The sequence below is a fragment of the Lygodium microphyllum genome, chromosome 23 (genome assembly GCF_053477565.2).
Source record: "Lygodium microphyllum isolate KBCC chromosome 23, Lygodium_microphyllum_v1.1.10, whole genome shotgun sequence".
Classification (NCBI taxonomy): domain Eukaryota; kingdom Viridiplantae; phylum Streptophyta; class Polypodiopsida; order Schizaeales; family Lygodiaceae; genus Lygodium; species Lygodium microphyllum.
Genome location: NC_141157.1, coordinates 125131642 through 125147404, shown reverse-complemented (window position 1 = coordinate 125147404; position 15763 = coordinate 125131642).

The window sequence follows — 15763 nt, the reverse complement described above, 5'->3', positions numbered from 1 at the left end:
TCCAGGTTTCTGTACCACCTCATTGCCTCATCTTTTAATGTTGTAGGGAAGATATGAAGCTTTTGGTCGTCGTCTATTATCTCATTGGCGACATAAGTAACCTCAAATCTTTGAGAATGGGCATCGGGATCTTCATCCCACAATCCCCCAAATTGTGTAAAGTCAGCTAATTTGACTGGGTTTCGAGCCATTGTTTCCTTAAATAGTGTTCCTAGTCCAAAATCTGAAGTAGAGTTAGACCACACGGGTTCCTTGGATTCTCTGAATAAGGATCTTAATCCAAAGTCGTATACGGCTCTTGATTTTGCTCTCTTTGATGGGGAATACGAAACAAAGAACGTAATCCCAAATCTGTCACTCGATCTATCCACCAGGGTTCTTTTGGTGCTTTAAATAAGTAGTTTAACCCAAAAGTAGATTCTAAATTCGAACTAAATATAGATTCGTTACTCCCTATAGTGGCATTAGCTTCACTCTCCACGCTCTCACTTTGCATACTCTTTACCTCAGTAGGACTATCAATGCTTGAAACCACTCGATCCCACTGGTATGAAGCTGCTTCACTTTCCTTTGATGGTGTTCGATCAAATGATATGTTAGGCTCTAAGGATTCTATGTTTGAGTTAGACACAATGTCTATCCCCAAGTTCAGTAATGCGTTGACCCTCTCAAGCCTTTCTAATAACCAAGCCTCCTGTCGCGCCGCTCGTTCTCTAGCTCGCCGATCTCTAGCTTCGTTTTGTTGCCTCCGTCTCTCTTCTGAATTCATCCACGATTACTAAACTAGCTCTTACTGTCATACTCCAAAGTTATGCTTGTTTTATTCGAAGCTATAAAATTAGGTTTTGGCTTGTATGCACGCTTAGAAGGTTCAAAATAGTTGGCAACTCTGGGTCTATTTCCCCATATGGCAACTTTTCTTCTTGTTCGGAGATTAAGCCTAAGATTTCAACAACCTCTCTAACGTCTTTTGTGTCAAAAGTAATTTTTAGACCTCTGGATACACGTATCCAGGGTAGCACATCATCCCAGACCACTCTTCTAAAGGTTCGATAAGAGCTGCGATAATACCAATCAAAGTGGTATGATACACTAATTGTATTTATCTCTACTGCGTCTTTTAGCCCAAAGTGTGTTGCTAGTAGAACTATGGTTGGCGCACAATCGTTATAACCCCAACTCCAAGAAGATAATTGCTCTACGTCCACAGTTAATTTAGGGCCAAAATATTCACCTCCCTCTACTAATTCTGTTTCTCTCGCCCAATCTAGCACTCTTCTTTTACACTCTTGGGGCAAATTAGGAAAATAGTCCCTTAAAAAAGAGACTGCGTATTCACTCATGAAAAATACCTAGGATTTAAATACCCTAGGAAAATTGTTCACCCGTTCGAGCGCACTTAGCTCCCGATAGACGCACCAAAAAATGACTGGCCAAAGACCAAGCCACTTTTAACCAGGTTGGCAAGCCAACTCCTAAAAGTTGTTGCACTAAACAGGTGATTTTTGCTACTAATTATACTAATTTAGTTTAACCTTCCATAATATTTACGACGTTTGTTTGTAATAGTCCAACTATAGATATCTAAACTCCAGTAAACATACTTAATCTCACACTTCGTTGCTTTTAAACTTTTAAAGTTAGGTCTTTATATTGGTCACTAAAACACTAAACCTAGGATAACTACATATTCCCTCCATCTTTCAGGAGTGGCTCCTCATAAATTTCTCCTGCCATACTAGTGGCGGTTTATCCTGGAAGTTTTGATGTTTAACTTTAAGAAATTTGTTTCAAGGTATAGATCCCTTGGATCTATTTGAATATCCCCATTTAAATTCCTTTTTATATTTCTCTTCTCCAACTGATTAAAATTAATTCTTTTTATTTATTTAAGTGATAGCAATCATTCAAAACAAATTTTCTAACGTACCATAAACCCATATTTTTAATTCCTTATAACGTTTCCCCTCTCCGTATTGCAATTTCGTCGTTGCTTTTAATGTTTAGATAATTAATTTGTTTTGCAAGAATAATGTCCTTTCTTTTTTCTTCTTTACTAAATACCAATTAGGATAAAAACAGGTACTCTCTGCACTCTAACGTAAACACATACATAGTTTATTTTCAATCCCCATATTTCCCTCTAATTTATCAGTTAGTCCTAGTGGCCTTCCATTCTTAACTCTTTTGATCGCTCAAATAATATTTATAAAAAAATAAAATATAGAATTTCAACGTAGATACTGAAGCTTCCCCTCATACCATCAAATAATGGAAAATCCAGTTTTGTATAGAAACTGTTACTTTTCTCTTAATAACAACTATTTTTGAATTTTGAAATATATTGAATAGTCTTTAATAATTATGAAAAAAATTTGTAAATTTCCAAAATTACTGTCTTTATGGAAAAAAATATCATAACTTATAATTTTTCAATCAGCAATTCTATAAAAATTCATTTGTAACCTTTCTAAACTTTTTTCAAGCATTTTCAACTATTTTCTATTTTCAAAAAATAGAAACAAGTCCACATAAATACAAATAACCATTCAGCATAGGAAAATACATTTCAAATCATTTTCTAAAAATAATAAACTGAAGATTTACCCATGCTATAACTTCTATTTTTGTTAAACGGTTTAAGCGCATACTTATAAAATCCACCGGTTGTCGTCCCGTCTTTGGAAGCCGTGTCCTCTTTCCGTCTAGCCACTATCCAATCATTGTACATCGCAAGCTCATCCTTTCTAGTCTTCATGCAACTTTGTTGTTGGAATGAACACCATCTCCATGAAGAAGGAACACATAAATTCCACCACTTCTATTACCAAGAAGGTGAAAACCCACAAAGAATCATTCTTTAAGTGCTCCCGCTCATTAGATCTGACTTTAAAGTTCTCCTACTTGTAGGATTCTCAATGCTTTGCTTATTCGGAGAAAAGACGGAAATAGAACATTGGATGCTTGATTTTCTTTGATGTATTGCATATGAACTAGCTTTTTTGGAAATGAAACTGAACCTTAGGATGTTAAGATTTTCATAAAGCTAAAACATTATCTGATCTTTTTGGTTTCCACTTCATGCAGTCGCTGCGTGGATGAGAGCGTGATGACGCAGGAGTGCCAACATAGTTGGAGGCATGGGTGGCAGCGGCCATCTCCACCACCCCTATCCTTACGATTACGAGCATTGACCCAAAATTTTGTATTCTCATCACAAGTGGCAACCATTTGCAAGAACCAATATTTTCCTTCCTTCTGCTTGGAAATGACCTCAAAATGGCATCAACCAAAGGTCCTCTCCATTGCAGTCCATTTTGACCCAATTATGCGAGGAAGATCGACTCGATTGTTGGTATGGTAACCTCCTTTGCCCAGGACGCCCTTCCCGCCACAGCTCCCACAGGCGATGCTACCTTTCCCCTCTGCAGACACAACATGGCATAGGAGGATAAATCCACTTGAGAGGCTTCACAAATGTTTCACTCCAGCCGCTACTGCTCTTGCAAGCCTTGATCAACTTTCCGCATCACCATCATCATCTCTACTTGATTAGCTTGCAGAACTATACTATTAGTCTACGTGTTAATGTTGTCCTCTTCATTTCCTGCTGGGGTGTTGGTGCAAGCAAAGCATCCTTTCACTTTCTTGTGCCTTGCTCTGTGTCCTCCCAGTGCCTGATGTGATCTGAAGGCCTTCTTGCCCCTGCTCTGCTGGACTCCGAAGAAGAAGAAGAAGAACAAGAAGCCCTAGTTCCTCCTCCTCCTCCAAACAGGCGCACTCCATTCTTCTTCTTCTCGATCAGGGACTAATGATGATGAGCCGACCGCCAAGACACAAGCTCGTTATTGCCGCACACCTATTAATGCTCCTGTTGTTGCTGATCGAGCAGAAAACGTCTGTCCTCGCATGGATTGGATCTCTCACGCTGGAATGCAACTTGAGAGAAGGAAGTGAAATCATCCTTCTCCTAAGAGGCCTGGGCAACGGACCAACGACGGTTTTTTTACAACCGTCCTCTCACACATAATATCTTTTCTTTCTTTTTCCTCCTCTCACTTCTCCATAAATTGCACTCAATGGGGAAGGTCTTTAACTCTACCTTCTCACAGTCTTATATAGGTTTTCTCCATACTCACGTTGGGTTAGGTTTTTTTCTTTTTAAAGACTAAATCAAAAATTTCTTTTTTGCACATGGTTGCAAATGACACCTCCAAGAAGCCTTCCACCACTTTTCAAGAATAATACAACTCCTTGCACCTCCGATCTTTCAAATTTACACGAACTTGTTGGCCACACATGTACGACCATACCATAGTATGGAACCCTCCTCTCACTACATTTCCCAAAGAAATAATGATGCTCCCCCAATCTTGCAACATCATTGAAAGCACTTGTAAGAAAGCTTGTTATTGATGACAATATACTTGATATAAAGCTTGTACTCTCTGTTGGATCTATGTATTTATTTGCAACCTTTGATACATTGATGTATGTTGTTGCTGTAACCATGACCATTGTTGATACCTTGTCCAAAACTTCACCCCCTGAGTCCTTTAACCTAGCTACACATTCTATTGAACTAGCTTTTTCACTTGTGGTGGTTAAAGCAAACTCATAAGTTTCTGGTTTGTTAGGTTGTAAGCTAAGTATCAACTTCGGAGAAGCCCTTATTCCAATTGAACAATTCATACCTGGATAAAAAGCAGCTACAAGCTCCCCAATGTTAGACACCACCACCTTTACATTTCCATCTCGGGAGAGTGCTTCAAATTTTGACAAGACCACTGATATGATTTTCCTTAGACTCCTATTTATAATAAATTTGACATCATCTGCATTGAGCTCCAATGTGATAACGGATTTTGTAACATCTTTCAAAGGTAGAAGTAAACATTTAAAAGCACCTTTTTTTCTTGAAACCAAACTCTACACCATATTGTGTCATTGCATAACGAGATTTTAGTCACTTTAACACTCTTTCATAATCCTTCTCTATATAGTCTTGAATTTGAAATCTTAAACAGTTGTTGAAGGCTTGTGTACATCGATTTAACTGATCACAAAATGCATAGTATAATGTTCCAATGTGATCTTTCTTGAATCAAGGACACATAGTCCTCCCTTTCTATGCTGAACTAAGCATGGAACCTAGTTTAATTGGTCGCGAATCATTCGGCGTGCCAAGGTCCAACTCAATCACATCCACATCTCTTATCCTATCTTGTGGCTCTATCGGCTCATTTAGAGTTATCTGATAAATATCCTTTGTGTTCAAAGAGTAGAGAGAGAGAAAGGGAAAGACTCCATATCCATGAGCCTTCAGGCTCTCAAGCTCATTCCTTCATTTCCACACACTAAACTGAAAAGCACACACACACTACAAGATAAAGTGACCTAGTGTAAATGTAGACTAGACTGACTAACTCTAGTCAGGTCACTGACTGACTACTAACCCGACTTATTTAATGTAGTCACATGTAGACAGCTGTACACACTAGCTATCATAGATGTCGGTCATAGATGAAGACACACTGATGGTGAGCTTGATTTCTAACACTCCCCCTCAAGCTCAAAAACAAAACTCAAATCATTTGCATCACTCCAAGTAGCTGTCTAAAGTGAATGAACTTATCTTTACCAAGTGATTTGGTAAAGATGTCTGCTACCTGGTCTTCAATCTTCACATGCTCCAAGTTAATCTGATCTGCTAAAACCATTTCCCTGATGAAATGGTAGTGAATCTCAATGTGTTTTGATCTTGCATGATAAACAGGATTGCTTGCTAACATAACACTGCTCAAATTGTCACAGTACAGCTTGAGTTTGCTGTCCAAGTGTACTCCCAAGTCATTCAGTAACTTCTGTAACCACTTAGCTTCACAGGCCGCTAAGGCCGCACCACGATACTCTGCTTCCGTACTGGACAATGGAACTGTAGGCTGTTTCTTACTCTGCCAAACTGATCATGCTACTACCCAATCCAAATGCATAGCCACTGGTTGACCTCCTGTCATATGTGCAACCAGCCCAGTCAGCATCAGTGTACCCCATCAAGTCAAGGGTTTTCCCATATGCATAAAATAGCCCATGATCTGTGGTACCCTTTACATATCTCAGAATTCTTATGACTGCATCCAAGTGTGGTTTGCGAGGCTTCTGCATGAACTGACTGATCAGCCCCACAACATAACTCAAGTCAGGTCTAGTGATCGTGAGATAGAATCACGCTGCCTACCATCTGTCTGTACATAGTAACATTCTCAATCTCTGTCCAAACATCAATCTGCAGCTTGACATTCTGCTCCAAAGGCGTATCCATAGGCTTGCAATCAGCCATACCATATTTCTGTAATATGTCATGAGCATACTGCTTCTGTAGCAGCCATATGCCTCGAGGTGTAGAGACAACCTCAATCCCCAGAAAATATTTCAGCTCTCCAAGATCCTTGACCTTAAACTCAGCCTGTAAACATGTCTTTATTTCTGCAATCCCATTTTCATCATCTCTTGTAATGATTAAGTCATCAACATAGACAACTAGAAAAACATAGCCACTATCTGTCTTCTTCGCAAACAGACTATGATTAGCATCTCCCAATCGAAAACCATGGTGCTGTAAATAACTGTTGATGCGAGCATTCCATGCTCTGGGTGCCTGTTTCAACCCATATAATGCCTTTTTCAGCCGACATACATGTGCTGGAAATTTTGGATGTACATAGCCTTCAGGCTGTTCCATGTAAACCTCTTCTTGTAATTCTCCATTGAGAAATGCATTCTTTACATCCATCTGCCATAGTTTCCAACCTCTAGCTGTTGCCAAAGCAATCACAGTTCTAACTGTAGCCATCTTTGCTACAGGGCTGAAAGTCTCCTCATAATCAAGACCATACTGCTGCGCATACCCTTTTGCAACCAGCCTGGCCTTATATCTTTCCAATGATCCATCTGATTTACATTTTACCTTATACACCCACTTGCATCCAATAGGTGTTTTGCCCTCAGGCAACTGTACCAAATCCCATGTACAATTTTCAGCCAAAGCTGAATATTCCTCATCCATAGCAGCATGCCAATTCTTATCTGAAACTGCCTCATCAAACTTACTTGGTTCTCTAAAACCTGTTACTTTTGTCATATAAGCATAATGACGGGCTGAATATCCAATGTAAGTATACCTGTCAACAGGTCATCTGACCCTCTCTGATCTCCTGAGCTGTGGCTCACTGTGAGCTTGCCTCTCATGAGGCGGCACATAACGGCTATGTCTAGTACTTGGCGTCATAACAGACGGAATCCCCAATTCACTATCTAAGCTGTCACTGCTAGATGAATCATAACCTGCAGTGAGTGGACCTGTTACATCTTCAAAAACCTTTTCTTTTCCCTTATCTGTTCTCCCCCTCACTGACATATCCGTGTCAGAGGATGCAGTAGTGCGACTCCGTAATCGTCCTGTCCAAGGACTCACTGTAGATGATACATCACCTGTCTGACCAGTCATGGAAGTACTCTCTGCAGGAGTATTTTCAGCATGACTCATACTGGGTGAGCCATCAGTAGGCACTGCAACAAGATTCCCATACCAAGATGCTAACTCATCAAATACCACATCTCTGCTTATGAGTATCTCATGCGTAGAAGGTACATAACACTTATAAGCTTTCCGTTCCTGTGCATATCCAATAAACACACTTTTCACTGCCTTAGGATCCAATTTCTTCCTCTTCTCATCCAGTATATGCACATATGCAATGCTACCAAATACATTCAAGTGTGAAATATCAAGTTTATGACCATACAGCCGTTCATACGGAGTGACATCATGAATCCTTGCTGTAGGGGTTCGATTCAGCACATATACAGCAGTCACCACTGCTTCAGCCCAATAACCATTTGGCAGACATTTTTCATTCAGCATAGCTCTAGCTGACTCCATCAAAACCCTGTTTTTCCTCTCTGCAACACCGTTTTGCTGCTGTGTATAACTGCATGTGAGCTATCTTCTGATCCCATGTTTAGCAAGATACCTGTCAAAGTAGTTTGAGACATATTCATCTCCTCCATCTGATCTCAAACATGATATGTAACAGCCCAATTCATTTTCAGCATGTTTCTTGAAGTCTTTGAATGCATCAAACATATCATCCTTATGTTTCAAGATATAAAGCCAAGCGTACCTGCTGAAATCATCAATAAATGAGACATAATATCATGCACCGCCAAAGGAAGCATTATGTGAAGGACCCCAGACATCAAAGTGTACCAACTGTAAAGGCCTAGTGCTGTTTTTTACATGTCTCATGAAAGGAAATCGTGCCTGCTTCCCAAACTGACATGCAGGGCATACATGACCAAAATCATTATACTTGAATTTAGGTAATCCAAGTACTACTTCTTTCTGCTGCATAGATTTCAGCTTTTGTACATTGACATGTCCAATCCACTTGTGCCAAATCTCTACATCTCTGATGGCACTCTCATCATGAGCAAACATAGTTGCTTTAAGTTCAGGAATGGTCGCTTCCAAAGTAAACATCCTGCCATCCCTTCTGCCCTTGGCAATTAGCTTGCAGCCATTTCCATACACCTCAATGAAACATCCATCCTTGTTAAGCCTCACTTGCAGATTCTATTCTGCCATTTGACCCACAAACAACAAATTCTTTGTTATGGTCGGTACATGTAAGACATCATGCAGGCCTTTCTTCTTGCCATCAGGCATCATCAATGGAACAATCCCTTTATGCTTTATGTCATGTTGGGCATCATCCCCAGTACATACATGACCATGTGTACTTGCAACCATCTCATCAAACCACTCTCCATGCGGGGTCATGTGGTTTGATGCACCAAAGTCAATGTACCACCTGTCATCTCTGTTCTGCCTTGATGCAGTCTTGGACACATGCTGCATGGCAAAGAGTCTATCAACCTGATCATCTTGACCACCACTAGAGGATGCATAATGCCCATGTTGTTTCCCTTTTGTCTTCATGTCATTCTGCTTTTTGTAACATTCCTTCGCTATGTGCCCATACTTACCACAATAATGACAGTCCTTGTCCTTGTTGGACTGATCAGTAGACTGCCAAGATCCAGATCCACCTCCTCTTCCTCGAGGTGATCTCCCCCTACCTCTAAAACCACCAGCTCCTCGCTGGCCCTATATATTGGCACCATGCCAATTACTCTGCCGCTGCTGCTGTTGTCCATAAGTATTACAAGTGTCACCACGACCTCGAAACGAATCACGACCTCTAGATCCTCTGCCACACTGGCTAGAGTACAACACAGTATCTCTACTCTGAGATGCACTAGAACTTGTATTCAAACCAAGTTTGACTTCCTCATGCAGCAACAAAGCAACTAGCTCTTCCCAGCTAGGGGGCTCTTCTCTGACAGAAATGGAAGTGTCAAAAGCTTTGTACTCTTTGCCTAAGCCATTCAAAGCAACAGCAATCATATCATCTTCTGATACACTTGAGCTAATAGTAGCAAGTTGATCAGCTATGGTCTTAATCTCCATGGTATACGTCTGGATGCTCTTGCCATTCCTAGACATGTTGTTGAACTGCTATTTCAACTGGATCTTTCTTGCATGTGTCATGGTTCCATAATTTTTCATCAGTATGTCCCAAGCATCCTTCGGAGTCTCACATCCAGTGATTTGAATTACCATAGCATTAGATATACATAAGGAAAACCAATGCAGCACCTTGCATGCTCTTTCACTCCATAGCCTATAGGCTCTTTTCTGTTCATTTGTTGGATTGTGTGCAAGCAACTCAGGAGCAACTTCATCTCCTGTACATAAATCCCAATAACCTCTGCCAACCAGAAAGTTTTTCATTCTGAATTTCCATAATGTAAAGTTCTTATTATCCAACTTCTCTCCAACTATCTGAGTGATATTGTCAGTCCCATGTGCATTAGCCATGATGCAATAGACTGTCTATCAAGTGTCTAACTCTCTGCAGTCCAATAAGTATGACTGACTAAGTTCAGTCCGTAACAGTTTATGACAATTTTCTACACTAAATTGCAGTAAAAAACCAGGGCATTTCAGCCCACTGACACCCCAAAACAACCCTCAAACAAGTGGTCTCAACTGTAGATATAACTGTCAATACATAAGCTATGTGTTTGCTTCAGCTTAAGCTTATGTAACCTCACTGCCAGGGTACATACATGCAGTCTGAAAACTGTAAACTGTGAGTAACCAACAGCAATTTCAAGTCCAAAATTGAGTGTGTCAAATTCAGTTTCAGGTTGCAGTCAACCAGAATTCAGCATACCAAGCTCCAAGCAGCTCCAAAATGTCTTTTGACCATGTCATACATTTACTTTGTAGTGGCACGTTCAATACACGAGCATCTGAGTAGGCATAGACAACCTGTCTTCATTGACCAATGGCATAAACCTCATGAGATGTTTGTAATTAACCAGGACAGTGTAACTACATTTATTTCAGCTTCAAAATTCAGTTTTCAATGATGCTCATTGCTTGCTTCAATTCTCCATGCATTCAGCATGTATAGGCCATTTCACATAGATGATGGAACCCCCAAGATAACTTGTATTGCTTCAGTAATGCACAGTACTTGTCATTGACTGTGTATGACAGTTTTCAGCCTGTCATTGATTTTCAGATCTGAGTATTCTGTCATTGACTGTGTATGATAGTTTTCAGCCTGTCATTGATTTTCAGATCTGAGTATTCTGAGCAAGAGATCTTAGCTCCAAGACATTTGATCCAATGTATACATGCTTTGACACATTCTTGTGCTCCAAAGATGCTTTTTGAGTGTAGTACAAGGCTCCTGTGTGTCAGTAATGACTGAATGCATGCTGTCCATTCATATTTACAGCAGTTCAGAAATGATTACAGGTCTATGTCTGTCACTCGAGCTCATAACAGAGCTCCCACACAAGCATTTACTCCTTGCACACTTCAAATACCTTCAATAGTGAGCATACATGCTCTATGAACCTTGTCCAGGTGCCCCACTGAAGATTGACAGGTTGCTGTCAACTCAGATCAGCAGGCGCAGATTTTCAGATACAGGTTGCTGTCCATTTAGATCAGCAGGCGCAGATTTTCAGATACAGGTTGCTATTTTTCAAGATGCAGTCCACGATTTTCAGACACAGGTTGCTGATTTTCAGGAGGGCAGTCCACGATTTTCAGAAGACAGTCCACGCTGATTCCTTCCTTTGACTATGGCTTCATTTGCAAGTGTCCAGCTTCTTCCTCATTCCTTACTTCCATCTCCTTTGCACTGCAAGTTGTCATGCCCATTCTCCCACAGCCTCATGGATGAAGCTCTGATACCATGTTCAAAGAGTAGAGAGAGAGAAAGGGAAAGACTCCATATCCATGAGCCTTCAGGCTCTCAAGCTCATTCCTTCATTTCCACACACTAAACTGAAAAGCACACACACACTACAAGATAAAGTGACCTAGTGTAAATGTAGACTAGACTGACTAACTCTAGTCTGACTACTAATCCGACTTATTTAATGTAGTCACATGTAGACAGCTGTACACACTAGCTATCATAGATGTCGGTCATAGATGAAGACACACTAACAGTGAGCTTGATTTCTAACACTTTGTAGTGGACCCTTCTTTAGATTCATCACTGGAAGATGTCTCACTACCAGATGGATCATCTATTGTTTCTAATTCAGTAGAGGACAAAGGAGCTCTCTCACTCTGAGGAGACTCAGGGTAAGCATTGACTATTACTCGATTAGCACCTCTACCTAGAACCACTCGACCGGCGGGTATATCGACTTGACAATCTGTTCGTAAGATCCAAGGCCTACCTAGCAAAACTCGATAGCTAGGACGTCTTGAAAATCTTATCACCCTAAAGTCCAAGAAGCATTCTACACTTGCAACTATAACATAAACTTTAGTAACGCAACCTTCTGGTTGCCTTAGACTATCATCATCCATTCTAAGAAGGGTGGAGCTATCTTTTTGGATGCCTAGACCCAACCTCTCCATCAACTCTGAACTCATGATATTGACGGAGGACCCAGTGTCTACAGTAGCATGTTCTACTAATATTCCATCCACGAATGCTCGAACCCTAGGGCAATTCTTTTCAGCATGATCAAACCAATCTTCCCCTACTCGTGCTATGCCCAAAGGTTCTACAATATACCCAATACGCAAGATCTTCTTGAATTCCTTGCATACTCCTGGAGATAATTTAATCAACTGTAAGAGGTTTGCATCTGGTTTAACTTCGCAAAGAGAACATGCTAAATCAAAATCATGATAGGTAGCTAAAGCTCTCTTTTCTCACCAAACCATCCTTTCTTTTGGTCTGGGGACCGGCTTTGGTGCTTCTTTTTTAGCTCTTGCCTTCTTTCTTGGCACTTCCTCATCCTTCTTAGGATCGATTTTTTTGTCAATAGGCCTTAGAGGTCCACCTTCCACGCTAGGATTTAAGACTTGTGTCCCCTTATCCCCTTGCTTAGGGTTTCCCTTGATCGATTTTGCACTATCTTTGTCACCCTCTTTAGCCTTTTGGCCTCTTATCACGGCTCATAGGTTAGAGGTTTCAGCGTCATTGACTCGTACACCCTCGATAAGGTTGACTCCATTGCCTTGTGGCAACTCTTTTATAGTGGTCTTTCCCCTTTGCAATATTTGTCTTGGTCCATCATTTTGCTGCAGGTTATTACCTTGCGCTCTATGATTAACTGGACCTGGCTGTTTACTCCCTTGTTGGAGAGAACTAATCTTACTCCAACAGGTAGCGGCTAAGTGGCCCGACTTCCCACAAATATCACATTTAACATTTGGACAGTTTCTAGGGAAATGTTGTCCTCCACACCACTTACAGCTAAATCTTGAGGGTCCACCCTCTTCAAGACGTTGACTTCCTATCAGATTCTATTGCTTCTTCAGGAAATTGACGTCAACAAATATTTGCCGATATTGTTCAAAAATCATGTCAATGTAGTGCTTCATCATATCATTAACTTCGCCAAGGACATTAGATGCACTCAACTCATATCCTTGATCATCTATCCGTCATTCCATTGGTCTAACAATTTGATTGGGCATTGGTTGTTGACCCACAAGAACAATATTAGGGTTCGAAACTTGGCCTCCAACATTTGGTGGAGCCAATTGACTAGCCATAGGCATAGTCACACTGGGAGGAGCTGGCAGCAAAGGTACATTTTGAACCATGCTTCCTCTCCCATTAGGGTTAGTCATAGGCATCCCTTGACTTCCATTCATCAATGGTAAATTGCCTCCAAATACTAGACCCACATTAAGATTTATTCTCGAGGAGTAGGCCGTTTGTAATTGTGCTTCCACTCCTTCTGCTCGCGCAATGGCGGTGTCTATATCAGCCAAAGCCACACTGCTCAATTGAACCTGAATATTGAAATCCAATCCATGCAAGAAGTATTGCAATTGGGCAGCCGGTGGAATAGGAATGTAAGTTTGTAACTTACGGAACACTTCCTTAAGCTTCTTGGCATAGGCTTTCACATTCTCATGGGGGTCTTGGCGCGTTACATTCAACACACGCAACCAGTATTGGCCACCTCTTTCAGGGGCATACTCCCCTCGGAAAGCTGCATAAAATTGATCGATTGTGGTTATGGTTCCAGACTCTATGCTATGATACCATACCATAGCCCTTCCTTTTAACATCATAAGATGTCCCTTATCTTGGATGCGATAATTAAACATTAGTCTTTGGAATTCACAAATGTGAAACTCCACATCTTCTTCAGCTAACCCATTAAAAATGGGCAGAGAAACTCCTAAAGCTGGCAAATCCGGCGTCCCTGCAGGAATTGCAATGGGTTGTGCCATGGTGACAATCGGATTGACAATAGGAGTTTGAACTGACGGGATCACCCCCCCACTTGAAGTGGGTTGACTTGGTGGAAGAGAGAAAGAACTTGTGCTTCCTCCTGCACCTAAAGGACTATGTGCAGCAGTTGGGTTACTAAGACCACTACCTCTTATGCATATCGGGCTACTCCTTTGAGGAGAATAACGACTTACAATCTCCAACCGCCGTCTAGCCCTCTAAGCACATTCTGCTTTTTGTATTTCGGCTTGAGGGTCCTTGTCAAAGGACATAAACCAACTTTCTTTTGGTCCCTAAAAACCCTAGATTTGAGAACCACCACTTATTGGCAGCTCCAGGCAGATGCACCACTGATGGGAGCTGAAATGGGCCGGCACTAGCTATGCCACTAGCCGGACCTCATACTCATAACAGGCAAACACACCCTCACGGCCTTGCGGGCCAGGAGCGTCTATCTACTGCTAAAGGACAAACTGCCCTAAAGCCTAATCTATGCGTTTATTGTTTTGTAGTTTTATAGTCCAACGTTTCCCTTTCTATAAACTCCTCAGAGGGAGAACCCATACACATTGGCAATAAATACCACGATCACATACATGGAGGCAACCGCTCGGTAGAGACACCGTGGCCCCACTGCAGCTCTCCTACATCTCAGGGATTAGCCCCTTGATGCGCTGCTCAACATATAACACAAATGAACAAACTCCATTCTTCATTTTGAATCCAGGAGATATACCATGTGTTCTTACTTAACAGTCCCTTAGGAAACCGACCCTCTATCCTACGGCAAGGGATAACCTTACGCTCTCAATCGTGGGTCAAATTCCTAAGAAAACAATTGCTATGCAGTCCAGGAGCTTTTCCATTGATACCATGAACTATGCATAGTGTATAATGTGAACGGTTTAGTGCACAAACAGAAGAAAATCAGCATTGTGCATCATGTGAAACCAATCCTTTTATGATTTCCATGCTAGCGTTTATGTAATGAGAAAAGACACTGAGCCTTACACTCATGCTGCCTTCCTCTTTATTTTAAAACAACATCCTATAGGCATGATGCAACACATAAACTATATTTTAGTTTATATTTTGACGCTCAACCTCCCCTCTCACCCTACCGTTTAATGTTTTGCATTTGTTGATAGGTGAAAATGCCATTTTATGTGTTTTTCCTTATATAGAAAGCGATAAACATGAACGAAAACATAGAAACAAGGGTAAACCAAGGCCAACCTCGTGCTTTACCTTCATTATACATTGCACAAACACACATATTTTTTTTTGGAATTTTTCTTTTACCGTTTCCTAAATTTTTCCCATTTAAAACCCATTTTTCACCATTTTCTAGTATTTTCCCTCTATTTTCTTCAATAAAAAATGACAAAAAATTAAGATTGATTGTGGACTGTGGCCCTTAGGTTCATTGACAGTAAAATTTTAGATTTTTGTAGGTGTTATGTCTCATATTTTTCATTTATTTTGCAAAAACCCCATTTTTACCCCTTAAACGCATGTTTTTCGGGTTTTATAACATTAATTTCAACCATATCACTTATGATTCTCTGATTTTCAGATTATAAGCTATTGAAACTCATAGAAAAAAACATCATAATGAATATTCATCCCATGGAAACAATGTTTCATCAATCAAATAGCATAAAAACTCATTTTTTCTTCATAAAAATTTGAATTACCGCTTAGGCTTCGTGTTTCGGGATCTCAGTTTTGGTGCGGGACTGCGGGTCAGCCCACATTCAATGTCCAGCATCTTCACAATCAGCAATCTTCATGTCTATATCGATTCGGAAGCAATCTGGTCTCAACCGGACAAGCTTTCCTTCACCATTCTTCATTTTCCTCTTGCACACAAGAACAACCCCTTAGGGGAGAGAGAGGGAGAA